Source organism: Prionailurus bengalensis, chromosome C2, assembly GCF_016509475.1.
Source record: "Prionailurus bengalensis isolate Pbe53 chromosome C2, Fcat_Pben_1.1_paternal_pri, whole genome shotgun sequence".
NCBI classification, from domain to species: Eukaryota; Metazoa; Chordata; class Mammalia; order Carnivora; family Felidae; genus Prionailurus; species Prionailurus bengalensis.
In genome coordinates, this window is record NC_057350.1 from 101,868,982 (window position 1) to 101,888,394 (window position 19,413).

At 34.9% G+C, this 19,413-nt stretch overlaps 1 pseudogene; it reads left to right on the forward strand.

Annotated features, from left to right (window-relative positions):
* The first annotated feature begins 639 nt into the window (after positions 1-639).
* On the forward strand, positions 640-728 carry LOC122492557 (annotated as a pseudogene).
* The last annotated feature ends 18,685 nt before the right edge of the window (positions 729-19,413 follow it).

Consider the following 19,413-nt stretch of genomic DNA (forward strand, 5'->3'; position numbering starts at 1 on the left):
TTTAGAGGAAGTTGAAAGTTTCAGATAAACTGGGTTACTGGCAGGTCACTAAAATAGGATCTGTAGTAGAAGGACTTCTATTTTCTAGAAGAGAGAGTAAAATTTCAGAAAATGGAAAAGTAAAAACCCAAATATTGAAAGTGAGATCTCAAGTCAGAACAATTCTAGCAGTACACGCTGACTGCTGTATCCTGAGTGCTGAGTAAAAGTTAATTAACTTCTTCTGCTTAAGTCGAATACATTTGAGAGATAGAAGTTAAGCCGCAGCTGATTCAAGTAGACTGAGTGGTGGATTGAGCATGTTTAAAAGAGGGAATCTTCTGAGAACGAAAGGCAGTAACTAGCATCTTCAGCAATAATTTTATATTGAGCATAAAATACTTTGTATTATTATTTGTTGTTTATTTACTTTGCTTACGAATTATTCCTTTCAGAACAGTAACCAAGTCTTTTTCATCTTAATTTTCTCATAGAGTGCCTAGGACAATGTTTTTTCATATAAAACAGACACTTGAATTTTTCCTTTCAGGTTGTCCAGTTAGGGAACTTTACCTATTCTAATCACTTTGTATTTGTTGGCTTGCTATTAGGTGGTTTATAAATATATATTGGCCTCACTTTTTAAAAACATACTTTATTATCACTTCTCGGCCTTTTGGCTAAGATCAAGTGTAAAAAAAATACTTTATTTTTTTAAGTTTATTTATTTATTTTGAGAGAGACAGCATAAATGGAGGAGGGGCAGAGAACGCGGGAGAATCCTAACCAGGCTTGGTGCTGTCAGGGCAGAGCCTGATGGAGGGCTTGAAGCCTCAGGATCTTGAGATCATGACCTGAACTGAAACCAAGAGTTGAATGCTTAACCGACTGAGTCACCCAGGCACCATATATTGGCCTTACTTTTACATGTGTTTCTAAAGACAGTTGGTGACCTCTACATATACGAATTCTAGAACAGGAAAGAGAAACTATGGCAAACTGGTGAAAACATTATTTGAGGATAAAAAGAACTTTCAGCATTTGCTTATTCATAATTATTAGGTCACCTCTTATTTCAGCTATTCCTGATGTTTATTCTTTGAGAACTGAATTCTTCAAATATCATTAACCATATATGTACTATCTGCTATTTTCTCGTCCTCTGCTAGTTGCTCTAACTTGTAAGTAGTTTACTCTTATTGCTTTTCCTTACACAATGTCATATATTTGTTTATCAATTCAACTCTATTTTTTTCTTTCTTAAACAAATAAAATTTTCTTTCTTAAAAAAATAAAATTTTTACGACAGGGTTTTTCTTGTCACAATACAATTTGACACATTTAATATTTCTTTTTTGGTTGAGATTTAATTGACATATAACATTGTGTTAGTTTAGATGTACAGCATAATGATTTGATACAGGTGTATATTGTGAAATGATCACCCCAATATGTTTAATTTACATCTATCATCACACATATTTATGGATTTTATTCTTATGATGAGAACTTTAAAGATCTACTCTCTTAGTAGTAGATATTTTAACCTATCTCAGTGTAAAGTCAATTATTTAATTATTTCCCCTTTGCACTGGTCTCTATACTGTCTTGGGCCTTTTATGCATTCCGGTCCTAAGATAGACAATTAGAGAGACAGACAGACAGACATGTGGCAGATAATTCACTGTATAAATGTGCCAAAATCTCCAAAATGTTAAAACAACATTTGTACATATGGATGATCTTACCCCTGCTCTATAGGGATTTATAATCTAAACAATATTGGAAAACATATAGACACATTAAACAATTATGTAAAAAAAGGAAAGCACATAATGAAATACAAATATATTTTTAAATATAAAAGCTTTTCTTTTTTTTTGTAGGTTCACCACATACTTCCTTTTTGCTTTAAGGTGTTTGGTCGTCATCATCTCCTAATGTACCATTATTATTTCCTTTTAAGGTGAGATAATGACATTAGCTAGTAAGTGGAAGAGATAAATTTCAGACCGCTATCCAACTACACATATGTGTGCTCTTTCCCAAATATCACTTAATTAACTATATATAAGGAAAACAGAGTATGAGAGGCTCAGAAAAAAATTAAGCTTATTTATTTATTGATGTAACAGAGAAGGTTTCAACAAAGACATGCATCTTAACTTAGGCTTTAAAAACTGGATGTAATCTAAACTGGAAATTAGAAAGATAGGCATCCTAGGTACAGAATAGTATAAGCAAAGGCATGGAGATAAATGTTAGCCCTGTCTGTTACCAAGACAGTAAAAAGCAAGTGCAAAAGTCTGATTGAATCATTCTACCCCACATTCGTTCATCTCAAATTCAATGCTAAACCTTTATCCAATCAGCCTATCAGGTCCAGAATTACTTTCAGAGCAGACAAATTACTTTTACCCAGCATATGGTTTCAGAACTTAATGCCAGGCCAGTTTGTCTTCCTTCATTTGTAAACAATACTGTGTCCTGAGGAAGGAATATTGAATCCACACTTTATATAGGAATATATTAGATTTTTAAATTACATGGTGTTGTGTAGGTCACACTCCAGCAAGCTCATTCCTAAAAGGATAAAGTTAGTCATGGAGAGAACGCTTGCACTAGAAACACAAATGCCTGATGAATATACAAGGGTAAATAAGTGAAATATGTATTGCTGAAATGAAGACTGTGCTGAGATTAGATAGCCTACCAAGGAGACAGAAAAGCCTTCTCAAAATGCATCATTTAATATGGAACTGTACAAATGGTCATCTTTTATTGTATAGTCTAGCCTTTCATTTAATTTGTCACAAGGGTACCCACCACTAGGCAAAATGTCTGTTTTGACATATACCACTCAAGTGTGAAAGTAACCTTTTGCTTTAATGCTTTATTCAAGAACTAGCCTGGTGTTTTTAATTGGCTAATGCGGCCCTCAAATCTGCAGTCTCCCAAAGAATATAATACATCCAAAAAACAGCCCAGTTTTAATTTCTTCCATTTTAATGTAGCTTAATATGAAATCTGCTTTACATCCCACTTGCAATTAGTGAGTATAATCAGTGTAAAAATGTGAATGGTAGTTGCAGCTGCGGTAGGCGACGTCTGTGAACATTTCCAATAAGATAAAAATACCATTCCCAAATCAAAAAGGAGATGTGAACTGATATGGAGAAGCTGATTGTTGAAATATTTCTGGTAACTACAGTTATTCTAATATTTATGTGGCTAATTGTTATTTTCCTCCATTTTGTAATATCTTCATTCAATTTCTAACAATATAATCAGGTACAAGCAACGTGTCTGTTTTCTGTTCAGACTTCAAGTAAAAGCAGTCATGGTACTGATAAGAGACGAATAATTTTGACATTTAGACAGTCTACATACTAAATATCTGCTTTTGAAATGTGTAATATGGACTATAAATTATTTTAAATTTGCAACTAAGGCTTAAAGATGCATTTCAGTTGAACACTGAGAAAGATGAGGGGAATTATAACAGGAGATGTCCTCAGTAACTGATTCTGTTAGATAAAATTTAGTTTCAGGTAAACTGTTTGTCATACCCAGCTAGTGTGAATACTTGAGAAACTTATGCATTGTTTTTACTAATTTTAAAATTTAATAAGTTATCTTATACTTTAGAATCACTCTTTCTACAAAGAAGAGTTTTCAATAGTTTTAAATTAACAACTTAAAATGATTAAAAAAATAGGTGTTTATTTTATATAGAAATATGAATACTGTGTAGCACCAAAGGTACTTACTTATAAAATTTTGACATTGAGCATTGTAAAGTATTGACAACCTTTGAGTCCCCCCCCGTCTCAAATTTCCATGTCTTTCTACATCAGGTTAGCTTATGGTAGTTATTCAATTTGAATTTGCAAGATGCATGATTGTTATAACAATGTCATGAACTATTAAGGTAGCTCTTTCGTATTTAAAAATATCATTATGTAATTACCAAGTTCATATTCATAAAAACTATATCTTGAAAAATTTTAGTCATGTGTAATAGTAAAATTTTATTGGATTTTTCACCTCTATTGTTAATTTTCATATTGTTACGGGCTATGAGTTTGTGTCCCACCCCAAAAATAATGTGGAAGTTCTAATTCCTGATGTGATGGTATTAGGAGGTGGGACCTTTGAGAGGTAATTAGATCATGAAGGCAGAGCCCTCATGAATGAGTTTGCTGGCCCCTTGATCTGGGACTTCCCAGCCTCTGGATCTGTGAAAATAAATGTTTGTTTAAACCACTGTTTAAATCTGTTAATCTGTTAATCTGTTAATCTGTTAAATCTGTAAATCTGTTAATCTGTAATCTGTTATAGGAGTCTAAACTAAGACATCATCTTCGGAAATTTTTATGAAGTTTAATATAAAGATACACTATTAACATTTTTACTTAGGTTATAACAATATATAATACATACAGGAAGTAGAGCATACTTGAAAACCACATGAAATTAACTTAGACATTATGGCATTTGTTGAATATTTTTAAAGTTTTTGTTGTTAAAATTTTATTTCTATTAGTTTTACAATTTTCATTAGAGTATTTGTAAAATTTTATATAGTTATTTCTATTCTATTTATTAGCCTCTGAGCATTTTTAATGAGATAAATATTCTTTGAAAAGATAATTTCCATAGGAACATTTTATTAATGAAAATAAGAAAACTATATGATTGTAGTTAAGACGGAAGAGTAGTGGAAAGACCTTATGCTTGCTTTGTCCCTCAAACACAGCCAGATAATTATCAAGTCATTCTGGACACTGAGGGAATCCATCTGAGGACTAAGAGAATAAATTGCACAACTAGAGGAAGAAAAGGGGCCAAATTGTGGAAGGTAGGAGTTGTAGAGACTCAGAGATGTGTTTTGGGGGAGAAGAATTGTGGGTGCTGCAGAGGAGAGGGAGCCCTGATCATGGAGAGAGGCAGGAGAGAAAGAGAGAGGGAGAGGGAGAGAGAGAGAGACAGAGAGAGTGAAAGAGAGAGTGAAAGAGAGAGAGAGAGACAGAGAAAGCAGCAAGCAGGGGATTGCACAGGAGAAACACTTCTCCAAAACCATTGACTGGGAAAATGAGAGGGGCTGATTATCACAAGTTTTTACAAGCAGCAGAGCTAAAGTCTGAAGCTTTAGAAGACAATACCATCATGAGGGTTAAGCCTGGCAGGCATAGTGATGCTACTATGGAGAAGGTGGCAGAGACCTGGGAGCAGCCTGGCAGGGAGGGTTGCAGGGGAGGGCAGCAGATGGCTTGGACAAAAACAGGGTGAAGGAAGGGATCTGATGGAAGCCTAGGACACAAGAGAGGAGATTGTTCATTCTTCTGTGAGGGCTTCCTGAACAGTGGCATGTGCGAATTCCCCTCTCCAGGGAAGAGAGTGGCTGCTGCCATTTTTCACCTCTCCCATTAGCACAGAAGGACTTCAGTGAATGGCAAAGTGCACACAGTGGAGGCTTGAGCCCCTTACATGAAGCCCTATCTCACTGTGCTTTGCAGGTGACTTTTTTTCTAGGGCAAGTGTGATTGAGAACCAGAGAAGCAGTGGGCCTCTCCCTTGGAGGGCCAGCACAGCCCTCCCCACCCACCTCAGCCCATCCCTGTCATAAAAGGGAAATATATTGCAAGATAGGCCTACATCAAGAAGGAAGAAGTCTCAAATACATAACCTAACCTTACACCTAAAGGAGCTTGAAAAGGAAGAGTAAATAAACCTTAAAGACAGCATAAGAAGGGAAATAATAAAGATTAGAGAAGAAATAAATAATGTAGAAACAAACCAAAAACACTAGTAGAGCAGTCAATGAAATTAAGCTGGTTCTTTGAAAGGATTAATAAAATTGATAACCCCTAGCCAGACTTATCAAAAATAAATAAATAAACAAATAAAATCATGAATGAAAGAGGAGAGATCACTACTGACACCACAGAAATACAAACAATTATAAGAAAATATTATAAAAATATCATGAAAAAATGGGCAATCTTGCATAAATGGGTAAATTCCTAGAAACATACAGACTACTAAACTTTCTAAAAAGAGCTGTAAGAAGTAGAAAGCTTAAAAAAAGGATTTTGGATTTTTTTAACATCTATCCATTTATTTTGAGAAAGAGAGAGAGAGTGCAAGAAGGGAAGGGACAGAGAGAGGGAGAGACAGAATCTAGTCAGTCTCTGAGCTGTCAGCACCTAATGGGGCTGGAAGTCACCAACCATGAGATCATGACCTGAGCCTAGAACAAAAGCCAGACGCTTAACTGACTGAGTCACCCAGGCATCCCAGGATTTTGGATAAATCCTAAATAACTAGGATTTATTTAGGAAGAGCAGTTGCAGTGGAATTGTGAGAAATGAGGCAGATTCTTTCACGATGAGTAATTAATATGGTGAGTAATTAATGTGAGTTATGATGAGAATAAAAATACACACAAATGTTTTTGAGAATCTTGGGTGTTAAAATGGAAAAAAAAAACTGAGGGATTCTTTATAATCTGGGAGAATCTTAAGCAAGTTTTTTTTTTTTTTAACGTTTATTTATTTTTGAGACAGAGAGAGGCAGAGCATGAACGGGGCAGGGGCAGAGAGAGGGAGACACAGAATCGGAAGCAGGCTCCAGGCTCTGAGCTGTCAGCACAGAGCCCGATGTGGGGCTTGACATGGGGCTCAACGGGGGGCTGGACGGGGGGCTCCACGTGGGGCTCCACGTGGGGCCTGATTTGCTGCCTTTAAAAATCACTCTATGCATATTTTATATGCTTTTGCATGTAATTATAAGTAAATAAAAAAAGTTAAAGGGAAAACCAAGTTGAATATATACACTGTTGTATTATCTTCTCAAGATATAGTCACAAGATATAAATACCAAGATACTCACAGAGCAAGAACAAAAGTAGCTCCTTATAAGTGTTGTGTTTGTTTTTTGAAATCCACTGAATCCCATTCTGGCTTAATAAAACGGAATAAAATTTATTAGAGGATACCAGGAAACTCTCATAATTGCTGGATGGGCGACAGTATCAGGTTGGGCATCCAGGAACAACCTCCCAAATCACACTGTGAAGCAGGTTTAGTGATGAAAACCTTGTAGCTGCCAAGCACCAAGCAGCAGCTTGAATTGCCAACACAACCAGCCCTTATCACCACTGCTGCAGTGTTCCAGAAGTTGGCCTTCCTGTCGCTGTTGCCCAAGGTAGATTTTGGCCACCCCCCTTGGTTACATGACCAAATCCTAATTCAAGGTCTTGGGTTGGGGGGGCCGGGTGGGTATTTTATTGTTTTGTTGAGCTCATGCCACATGACTCTGTACTAGTTGCAAGGAAAATGTAATAGGTGACATTTTTTAGCTCCTACGATTGGAAGCTTTCTCAGCTTTTCATTGAAAATCATAATGTGGGAATTTCCCCAAACAAACAAAAGGTGTTCAGGCACTGGGTAACCATAAGTAAATAAAGAAACAAAGAAACAAACAAATAAATGGAAGAAGGGAGTGAGGAGGGACGGGACAGTATTTTTTACAAGCTTTGTTCATGGTTGTGGACAGCATCTGAATTTTCAAGAAGAAATTAACTGCCACAGAATATCTTATTTTCCACATTCATATCAATGAAGCAGAGCTTCAATCTTGGCAGTATTGATATTTTGCGTGAGATGATTATTATGGGGTCCATCCTGTGCATTGTAGGATGTTGAGCAGCATCTCTGGTGTCAACCCAGCCCTCCCAGTTGTGACAACCAGAAGTGTCTCCATTTTTTTAAACAAATGTCCTTTGGGAGGACAAAATTGTCCTGGTTGAGAACCACTGCTGTGAAATAATGCTAATGCACAGCTTCATCAAAACCAACACTGTGGAGAGTGTAACAGAATATTCTAGTCCATAGTACACACATTGGTAAACACAGTTTAATCCTTAAGCCAAATGTTCATAAGTTACGAACATTTATCTTTTAAAGCGTGGTCGTGAAGTATACGCAAGCAACATATTAGTAAGTATAATATCCTATTTAAAGTTTAGAGTTAGATTGCATGCACTTAAATACTGTTTTTCACCTATTATCTGTGTGATGGGGCATGAATTACCGTGCCTCAGTTTTGTCTCTATAAAATGAAGATTTAAAAGGTAAACATAGGGGTGCCTGGCTGGCTTAGTCAGTAGAGCATGCTACTCTTGATCACAGGGTCACGAGTTTAATTCCTACACTGGGCATGGAGGCTACTTAAAGATAAAAAAGTAAATATATTAAATTCTTGTTGTGGGAATTAAATGAGTGAAGACATTCGTGGAATACATTGAGCACCCAAAAGATATGAGCTATTAGTGAATGAAAGATTAAATTTGAGGAGCGTTCATGTTTTGGAACTGATTCCATAATCCTTGTTATCTCTCTGACCATAGCCTGTTCTTTTTCCTTAGTCTTGCCTAGTATTTTTCAGCAAACTGGCTTCTTTCTGTTTTCTGACCAGCCCTGATGCACTGCATAGCTCCAAGAGGCATCAGTCATCCTACCTAGAATATGTCTTTAGGCCTTTTTTGTAGCTGTTCCTCCATCTTCCTGAAAGAGGCTTTTGTTGACTGACTTCCTACCTGTTAATCAGCTCTTAGTTTAAATGTTACCTCTTAGAGGATTTTGATGATCATCCAAATATAAATACCTATTCAACGACTATCACATAATTATTTTTTAATTTTATGCATACCACATATTGTATTTTTTGAGTTATGTCTGTAAACATTGATTAATCAACTTATTTGGTTTTTGTCTATGTCCCTGAAGTAGAACTTAAGCTCCATTAGAGAAGAAAACTTTTCTGTCTTTTTCATGTATATCCTAGGTGCCTAGCATAGTGTGAGGCATAGAGTAAGGCTTAATAATGTTTTTTTATGAGAAATGATGAAAGAATGAGGCTTGAAGATCCCGAGGAACTGAAAATATTTTTCAGTGACTAAATTCTTTGATATGCTTTATCAAAAAAAGAGAATTAAAAAATATTATTTTAAAAAAAGGGGCACCTGGGTCGCTCAGTCAGTTAAGTATCTGACTTTGGCTCAGACCATGATTTTGTGGTTCGTGGGTTCCAGCCCCACGTCGGGCTCTGCGCTGACAGTTCAGAGCCTGGAGACTGCTTTGGATCCTATTTCTCCCTCTCTCTCTGCCCCTCCCCTGTTCGGGTTCTCTCTCTCTCAAAAATGAGTAAACATTAAAAATTTTATAAAAAAAGAGAATTTTATCTAGAACAGGACATTCTTTTAACTTGAATAAGTGTTTTGCCCTACAAAGAACTAATCATATTAATGCACATTTTTCACATTTTTTTCTCTTGCAAACCAGTGAAAGCTTATTTACAGAGGAATGAACAAAGTTTTTGAAGTATTGGTTGAAAACAGACAATAGAGTTCTTGTAAACTGAAAGTTTGTTAATTTCATATACCTTTCTTTCACAGAGCCAGCCAGAGTAAAGTGTTTTGTCACATGTGACTCAGTGGACCAGAGACTCTGTTCGGCCATTATTATATTTTCTGCCTTTGAGCGTTGTCTTTCTTATTTTGAATGCCTTGGGTTTTGAAGTGTTCCATATCTGGCCTGAGATGAATTACAATCTACACAATCAGTCTTTAACAATCTCTAGCATAATTTCAACAACAACTACTACTGGTTGCTAAGATCGGTTTAAACTTAGTCTGGATCCAGAGCACGAAAGCAGAGATGCTGTTTGAAAAAGGTGACCATGAACCTAGCTCTTGAAGGTAATCAGGAAACAATCAAATTTGGGGAATAAGTACATAGGTATTCAATAGGTAGACAGAGGGTAATGACATGTGCAAGACAGAGATGGAACTTAATGAGTCATGTATGGGAAATGACACAGAGATTTACTGGCCAATGGGAAAAAAAGCGTTTAGATAACATTTCTATCTTTTCCTTTTCTGATGTATATTTTCTGCTCACATAGATGGATAGATAGATAGATAGATATATGAGCATATATATGGCCATATAGATATATATACATATGTATATATATGTATAGGTAGATATAGATATAGATATAGATATAGATATATAGATATAGATATAGATAGATATAGATATCTCTTACATTCTGATTTGTGTTGTGACATAATACTCCAAAGTTATTTTCTACATGCAGAAGCTTCCTTCAGGTCCTCACAAGAAAAACTGCTTTACAAAATCTACATTTTATACATCACTTGAACATGAGACAACCATTTTTTTTTCCTGAGCTAACTACAGCAGGTTTCTCCATTCTCATTACAGTAAAGAGGATTTGAATGATTCACCTCTCATCATTTAGATAGCATATACGCAGATAAGTGGCAGCTGGGCTCCTGCTCTCCAAACTGAAGATGAAATAGATGTATTTTGTTTGTGATGGATATCACTTATAAATGTTATGTTAACTGTTGCTGCTGTAGATGTCACTGTTTCCTTAACCTCTTATACACTCAGGGATATTTTTTCCTAGGTTGTAGATCTGAATCAACTCACACAAGACCGAGTAAGCAAAAAATAGCAAATCTTTACATCTTTCATTTTCACACATGTGAAAGAATAGGTTTTTTCTACAAGAATGCAAAATTTTTATTTGAATTTTGAACAAAGATAAAATAACTATAATAATTTATCTTCTGATGTGCACTTATGGGTTAGAACTGATTTTAAATAGTTTCGAGATTGCCCTATATACCATTCTTTGCTTTTCTGTAACATTTTCAAAATCCAAGTTTGTTGGATGTAGCAGCATTTAACTAATTAAAGTCAACAACTCATGGGGCGCCTGGGTGGCGCAGTCGGTTAAGCGTCCGACTTCAGCCAGGTCACCATCTCGCGGTCCGTGAGTTCGAGCCCCGCATCGGGCTCTGGGCCGATGGCTCGGAGCCTGGAGCCTGTTTCCAATTCTGTGTCTCCCTCTCTCTCTGCCCCTCCCCCATTCATGCTCTGTCTCTCTCTGTCCCAAAAATAAATAAATGTTGAAAAAAAAATTAAAAAAAAAAGTCAACAACTCTTCTGATTTCTTTAGTAAAACTATCCTATAAACACAGGAAGGAATTTTTGTCCGTGGTGATATACATTCACTTACTTCCCCTAAGTATAATGAAAGAGGTTTATTCTTTCTTTCATGGCTATACTGTGGTCTGTTTCACGAAAACAATTTACTATATGTAGGTAAGTTAATTTACTCTTTAGGTTAATATCACATTGCTGCTGCAGCTAATCCTGTTTTCCAAATGAATTATAGACTTGTGCTCTTGTTATTTACTTTCATGGCTAGCACATTTTCTGTCTTTATACTAATATCTAAACAAAACTAAGAGCATATACATATAAAATACAATTAAAACAAATAAAACATGAATAACTAGAAGTGGAATGAACATGGTGATATCTGATGTCAACTTCTGACTGAAAGATAATTCATACACTCTCCCCACCATCAACACACTCATCTGATATAAAAAGTTTTATACCTCTAAACTTTCTCAGTGTCATTCTACCTTGTACATCTAATTCTTATCCACTTGAGTGACTTCAACATCCACTTTGATTAATCGTATGTATCCTAAAATACTGATGACCTTTATTTCAACACCATTGCAACCAACTGCCCACATAGGCTGTGTTTTGAGTTCCACTCTCATTAAAAATCCACTTCATCAATATCGAATTGCAGTTTATCTCCCTCTGATGACAAGCTGCTGGTTTCTGCTTTTATTTCCTATATTCTCTTCTTTCTCTCTTAAACCCCAAATCAAATCAAATCAAATCAAATCAAATGAAAAACCCTGATTCATTATCCTCTAAATTTCCTTAGAGAAGCCACTGTTCACACTACTCTCTGGAATTTTGATTATTTACTTCATTCCTGGAATAGGTGCCTCTTCTTGATCATAGACTTTCCCTTTCCAAATTTTCACCACACTGACTACAGAGTCATTTCTGTATAACACTAAACTGATTGTGTCAGCTCCCTGATGAAAATTCTTGAATAACTACCTTTTATTTTTGTCTAATTTATTTCCAAACATCTTAAAGGACTGTCATGTTTATCTCTGTAGGTTTACTGTCTAAAATACAAGAATTCCCTATCTTTCAATGGCTGACATCAACTTACCTTTCTTGAATGAGCTTAGATGGAAAAATTTATGGGAATATACTCTGGCCCACCAAAGCCAAATTAAATGACACTCAAATTATCCGTAACTGTATGTGTCCCATTTTATTGTTGGATTATGCATCATTGTTCCACTAAGGTACCCTCATTTTTGGTAAATATTCTTCCATTTTTAGTCTACATTTATCTTCATGTTAAATCTTATCCTCATCTTGCTTAATGCATTCTTCAGCTCTTAAGTTAAAAGGCACTTCCTTATAGAAACTTTATCTGAACTCTTCAGACTAGATATGGTATATTTTATAGATATTTTCAAAGCTCAACAGAATTTTTCCTCAAAATACATTTTTAAATTATGTATTTATGTGAGTCTATGGACAAAGATATCTCCCTGATTAAAGTTTTAAGCTCATCAATGTAGGAACCAAGTCCCTTTTGCCAATTATTATATATTCAATATGTAACACTAAGTTTGAAAATAGTAAAAATCATGTATTACCTATGTGTTGTGTAAATAAATTAATCATTTTATTGGGTTAACAAAATAAATATTGTTTTGCAAGGCTGAATATTCACTAAATATATATTATAAAATCTCTTTTTAGGGGCACCTGAGTGGTTCAGTTGGTTGAATGTCCAACTTCAGCTCAGGTTATGATCTAATGGTTCATGAGTTCAAGCCCCATGTCAGGCTCTGTGCTGACAGTTTGGAGCTTGGACCCTGCTTTTGATTCTGTGTCTCCCTCTCTGCCCTTTCTGTGCTTACACTCTGTCTCTCTCTCAAAAATAAACATTAACATTTAAAAAAAAATCTCTTTTTATGTCAAGATTGTACTTAATGAACAAACATGATAGATCATGACTGGTTAAGGCTCTTGTGGCAATTTGTTTCTGACCTAAAAAAAATTGGACATTTCATATGGTTCAACTCAAACAGCCCATACAAATTACAAGACAGTATTGTAATGGTATCAGAGATTTGTGATGCCAAGAGGATTAGACAAGTAAATACTCTAGCCAGAAGAGAAATTTTCCAAAAGAAACTGATCCCCTCCTCTGTGGGTTCCCTAATTCTTAGAGTGAGCTAAAGATTGGTACTTTCCAGGCAGAAAACATCTGTCAGGAGGAAGAAATTAACCTAAAATTTAGTGACAATGTGAGGCTAATGGCAATAATTAGAAACTCATAGAAAAGAAAGGAAAAAAAAACTCATAGTTTTTTCCATTGGACATTTGTCGAGTTTTGATGCTGTCCAGGAGACTGGAGAACTGGGTTGAAATTTATAAAAAAGAATAGATCTACATCTTATACTGCTTCTGGGAAAAAAATAGTCTCATTATGAAGAATATTTGACTTAAATCACAATACTTTTCTTTATACTGAGAGGGTCATGCCTTAAGAACAAGGATGAAATTAAGATGGACTTAATGAACTTTATTAAAACTGCAATCTAGCCCAACCCAGCTCAACGTCTGATTACATTACCTAATAAGGTAAAGAGAGATCCATGTGGGGTGAAAGATAAGACCATCCGGATTTTTTTACACACAATTTTCAACACATAATAGCAATTTAAAAAATGATGAGGCATATGAAGAGACAAAACAATGGCAGATAAACAAGAGAAAAAATAAGACAAGGTATGTGGAATCCATAGATGATCAAGGTGTTGGAATTAGTAGACATAATCTTAGATAGAACTATGATAAATCTCAAAAGAAGAAGCAATATGGTGGAAACAATATGTGAAGTGACAATGGCTGTGAGTCTTCAAACTAATAAGATAGATCAAAGCTCAAATTTAAGAAGTCAGCAAACATTAAAACCAAAGAAAGCCATACCCAAGCATATAAAGTAAGTCTTTTTCAATAATCTCAGAAAGAATTTTAAAAGCAATCAGAACAAAAAGTCACATTACTATCAAAGGGTCAACAATATGGTAGCTGACTGCTCAACAGAAACATTGGAAACTAAAGGCAATGAAAAACTTCTTTAAGGTGACAAAAGGAAGTAAACACAAATCTAGAACTATTTATCCAGTGAAAACATTCTTCAAAAGAGAAAATGAAATAAAAACTTTTCTTTTTTTTAACATTTTATTTATTTTTGAGACAGGGAGAGACACAGCATGAACAGGGGAAGGTCAGAGAGAGGGAGACACAGAATCTGAAACAGGGTCCAGGCTCTGAGCTGTCAGCACAGAGCCCGACGCGGGGCTGGAACTCCTGGACCGTGAGATCATGACCTGAGCCAAAGTCGAACGCTTAACCCACTGAGCCACCCAGGCGCCCCTGAAATAAAAACGTTTCTAAGCAAATAATGACGCAGCAAATTTATCACTAGTGGCCCTGTACTTAAAGAAAAGATAAGCACACTTTTTCCGGTAGAAGGAAGATGTTTTCAGACAGAAACCTGACTATTCAGGGAGAAAATGAAGAACATCAGAGAAGTAAATATAATATGTAGTCAATAAAAATAAACACCCACTGAACAAAGCAGTAATTACAATGCCTTGCACAGTTCAGATTATATTAGGGGAAACAGTGCATGCCAAAATAAAGAAAAACATGATTGAGGGGAAACAAATATTTTTTTTAAGTTTTTGTTTACTTATTTTAAGAGAGAGAGAGAGAAAGAGAGAACAAGTGGAGGAGGGGCAGAGAGAGAGGGGGACAGAGGATCTGAAGCAGGTTCTGTGCTGACAGCAGAGTCCGAAGTAGGGATCGAACTCAGGAACTGTGAGATCATGACCTTAGCCAAAGTCTCACGCTTAACTGACTGAGCTACCCAGGCACCCCAAGGGGAAATGAATTTTAAAGGATCTAAAGTTCTACAACTCTCTCGGAATTGATAAAACTAGGAATTTTTATCAGACAGCAGTAAGTCAAAGATGCACAGAGTAAACACTAAAATAATAGTAAAAAGTGTATAACTAACAAATAAGCAGAAGGAAAACAAGGAATAATACAAATTACACATGTAAAAGAGTAAGATAAATAACTACAAAAGGCATCTTTTCAAAATACGTGGAAAAAATATTTATAGATGAAATGATATGATAGCTGGGATTGCTTCAAAAAAATCTGGATGGGAGAGACATAGACAAGAGAGTATAAATGAAACAAGATTGACCATGAGTTGATAATAGTTGAAAATGGATATATGCATGTGTATTATACTATTCTCTCTACTTGAATTTTGCATAATTAAAAGAATATATATAAATGTGTGTATATAAATATATACAAATAAGTAAAATAAGATATAATGCAAATACCTATTAACATATATTCTGGCACTTCAAAAAAATGTCATAACTACATTGCTTACATGTTCACTTAACAATGCTATTGCAAAGTTTTAAAAGCAGGTGTGTAAGATGATGGGGAATCTAGATTATGATACCTAAAATGCAAATGTAAGGTTATGAAAACATGATATTTTAAAGATAAAATAATTTACGAACCTACCTATCTTCTTAATACAACACATCAATTTTTGGCACTTTTACTGAAATCAAGTTTTAAGATACCTGTATTTTCATGATTGTGGAAATGGGTCATTGTAATTTCAAAACTGATCTCTTTGCAAAAAAGTATTATCTGTAAAAGTTGATCTAGAGAATCACCAATTACTTTGCAAATCTCATAGACCAACAAAACACAAAACTTGTCACATCTTGTTCTCTGAGTCCCTGTAATTCTTAAACAAAAGATCCCTATGAATTAAACCAGCTGTATTTCATTTAATCATCACTTGAATTTGCAATAAACTGTGCTTAATTATTCTCATTCTTTTAGTTAACCTTTTCTTGATTTAATGTCCCTGCTATATTAAATTATAATCTAACCCAGATCATTCTTTGACTCATCTTTTGCTTTTTTATTCAATTTTGGTGTTGTCTACACTTTTTGACTCTTAGTCATCAACTCCTTTTAAAATTATCAATTCCCTTTTCACCCCCAAATTTTTTAAGGCTCTCATTCCACTATATTTGCAACACTGGCTGACTCAATGGTTCATAAAATGAAACTAATGGTTCAATGATGATAACAGCAATCCATATCAGGAAACATTTAGCATTTTCAGATTGTGTTAAAAATTAAAATCTCTGCATTAAAGACAAATAATTGGAAGTTCCTAATTTTTTAAATTGATTAAAATAAGATTTACATTACCTACAGCACATCTTTATATGAATTGTGATTTTTATCCTTCAATTGTTAGATGAAATTTATTTGACAAATGTTCATGGGCCAAGTAGTAAAGGCAAATCATGCACTGAGTCTGAGGTACACAGCAATTAACAGGCAAGATAAAGCTTTTCCACCCATAAACCTAATACAGACAGTCCCTGACTCATAATGGTTTGATGTATGATTTTTCAACTTCATGATGGTGCAAAAGCAATATGCATTCAGTAGACATGGCACTTTGAATTTTGATCTTTCATAGGTTAGGAATATACAGTATGATCCTCTCTCATGATGCTGGGCAGTGGTGGTGACCTACACTCCTTGGGAGCCATGCAATCCTGAGGGTAAACAACCTGTACACTTACAGCTACTCTGTACCCATACAACCATTCTCTTTTCACTTTCAGTACAGTATTTGACAAATTACATAATATGCAATAAATTTATACAAAATTTGTAATAATTTGTATATAAAATATGTATACAAAATATGTAATATTTTACTTATAAAATAGTGTGTGTGTTGGATGATTTTGTCCAACTATAGGCTAAGGTAAGTGTTCTGAGAGTGTTCTAAGCTAAGTTACGATGTTTAGTAGGTTAGGGGAATTAAATGCACTTTTGACTTATGATATTCTCAATTTATTGATGATTTTTTATCAAGATATTACCTTATATAATTTGAGGAAGATGTGTAATGTAGCTTAGTTTGAAAGACTTTGCTTTATTAACCTAGTTACTAAGATTCTTACTCATTACTTCATGTATCCTTATATTTGTATTTCGGGTAAATTAGTATACCTTCTTTCATAATAAATTAATCCCCTATAAAGTCTTTAATTTCATGCCATACTTTTTCCCCCTTTATTATGATTTTGTCTGCTAATTTTTACCTGTGATACAGCTAATAATGGGATTTCAAGACATAGTGACCTTTCAATATAGGTTAAAGTCTGTGTTAGGATTGGGGGTAGAATTCTGGAAAGCAAAGAAATGGTACAGAATAAAAACATTGGGGCAGAGTCTCATGTAGGAGTATCCATACATAGGGTAGTTGAAAAGTCATATAGATAATGTATTAATTTATTGATGCTACTGGAACAAATCACCACAAATTTTGTGACTTAATAGATAATACATTTATTATCTTACTGTTCTAGGTGTCTGCAGTCCTAAAATCAGGGTGTCATCAAGCCTGCATTCTCCTGGATACTCTAAGGTTGAATCAGTTTTCTTGTCTTTGCCAGCTTCCAGAGGCCATCTGCATTCCTTGGCTTGGTCCTTCCTCCATCTTTGAGTTCATCAGTAACATCTTCAAATTTCTTTCTCTCTCTGACTTCACCTTCTGTCCTCAAATCTCATCACCCTCTCCTTCTGTAGTCAACTTGTCTTCTCTAATTCTGATTCTCCTGGGTCCCTCTTATAAAGGCCTTTTCTATTACCTTGGGACCACCCAAGTAATCGAATAATCTTACCATTTCAAGATCCTTAATTTAATTGAATCTGAAAAGTCCTTTTTGTCATGTAAGATGATACATTTATAGGTTCTGGAAATTAGGACACTGACAACTTTAGGAGACATTTTTCAGCCAACCACAGGTGTATGCTGTCTGAGCTTCCTCATGTATAATAGACAGGGCCTGTAAGATGTCTTTCTCTAACATTTTAAAGTCTAGGTTGACTGTTTTCCAAAAGAGAAAGTTTAAGGTACTCTGAAGATTATATTGTGACATATAATGATCCCCAATGACTAGAATGGAGGAACAAAATCTAATTCCATGTATTTCACCCAACTTTGAAATGAAAGCTCTCAATTATAATGTTGTATATTGCTACATCTTTGTATGATAACATCAGAAAAAGTTACCAATTTACATAAATTATTTTTAAATGTTTATTTATTTTTGAGACGGAGAGAGACAGAGCATGAGTGGAGGAGGGTAGAGAGAGAGAGGGAGACACAGAATTCAAAGCAGACTCCAGGCTCTGAGCTGTCAGCACAGAGCCTGATGCGGGGCTCGAACTCATGAGCTGTGAGATCATGACCTGAGTTGAAGTCAGACACGCAACTGACTGAGCCACCCAGGTGCCCCCAATTTACATAAATTATTAAATGCACTGTTAATTTCCAAATTTGCTGATTAGAACTATGCAAGAAAATAAAATTAAGCAGTTATTGTCATTGCATTAGAAATGCAAACTAGGCACAAATTATCCAGAAAATGTATTATAATACTACACAAATAAAACTCTTATTTTTTTCACTCATTAATCTTGGAATTAGGATCCCATGAAGATTAAAAAAATTCATATTAATTGCCACTAAGGCAAGAAAGGCTATTTTTTGTTCCTTAATTGTAATGCATCAAAGTTATATTCAAAATCGTCTATGCACTATAAATATTAATTGATGAGTTCAATTTTAAGTACCTCAGTAGCAATAATGTTTAATTTTAATTATAAATCCACAGTATGAAATAACTCATCAAAAATAGTCACTAGGTGCCTACTGATACCATAGTTACAATGTGATATAATTGGACTACAAATCAAAAGCTGTAGGATGCAGTCACTTAGCCCTCAAAAAATGTAATATTCAATTATCTATTCTCACAGAAAATAGACATGTATTAAATACACTCTTTTAAGATGAAGGAATATTGGGGCATCTGGATGGCTCAGTCAGTTAAGCATCCAACTCTTGATTTTGGCTCAGGTCATGATCTCATGGTTTGCGGTTCAAGCCCCACATTAGGCTCTGCCCTTGCAGCACGGAGCCTGCTTGGGATTTTCTTTCTCCTTCTCTCTCTGCCCCCTCCCCCCCATGCTTATGCTCTCTCTCTCTCCAAAAACGAATAAATAAACTTAAAAAAGGATGAAGGAATATTACATTTGTTAAATTTTAGGGATTTCATGAACTTTTTGTTAAACAAAGCTATTATTAAAATTAAATGATGTAAGTTTATAATTAGGTAAATTAATTAAAAACAAAGAAAATATATATTTAAACACTTCCTAATTTTTTAATTTAATTTTTATTATTACCTATGTTCTTCAGTTTAGGTCTGTGGTGTTTTTGTGGTAGCAG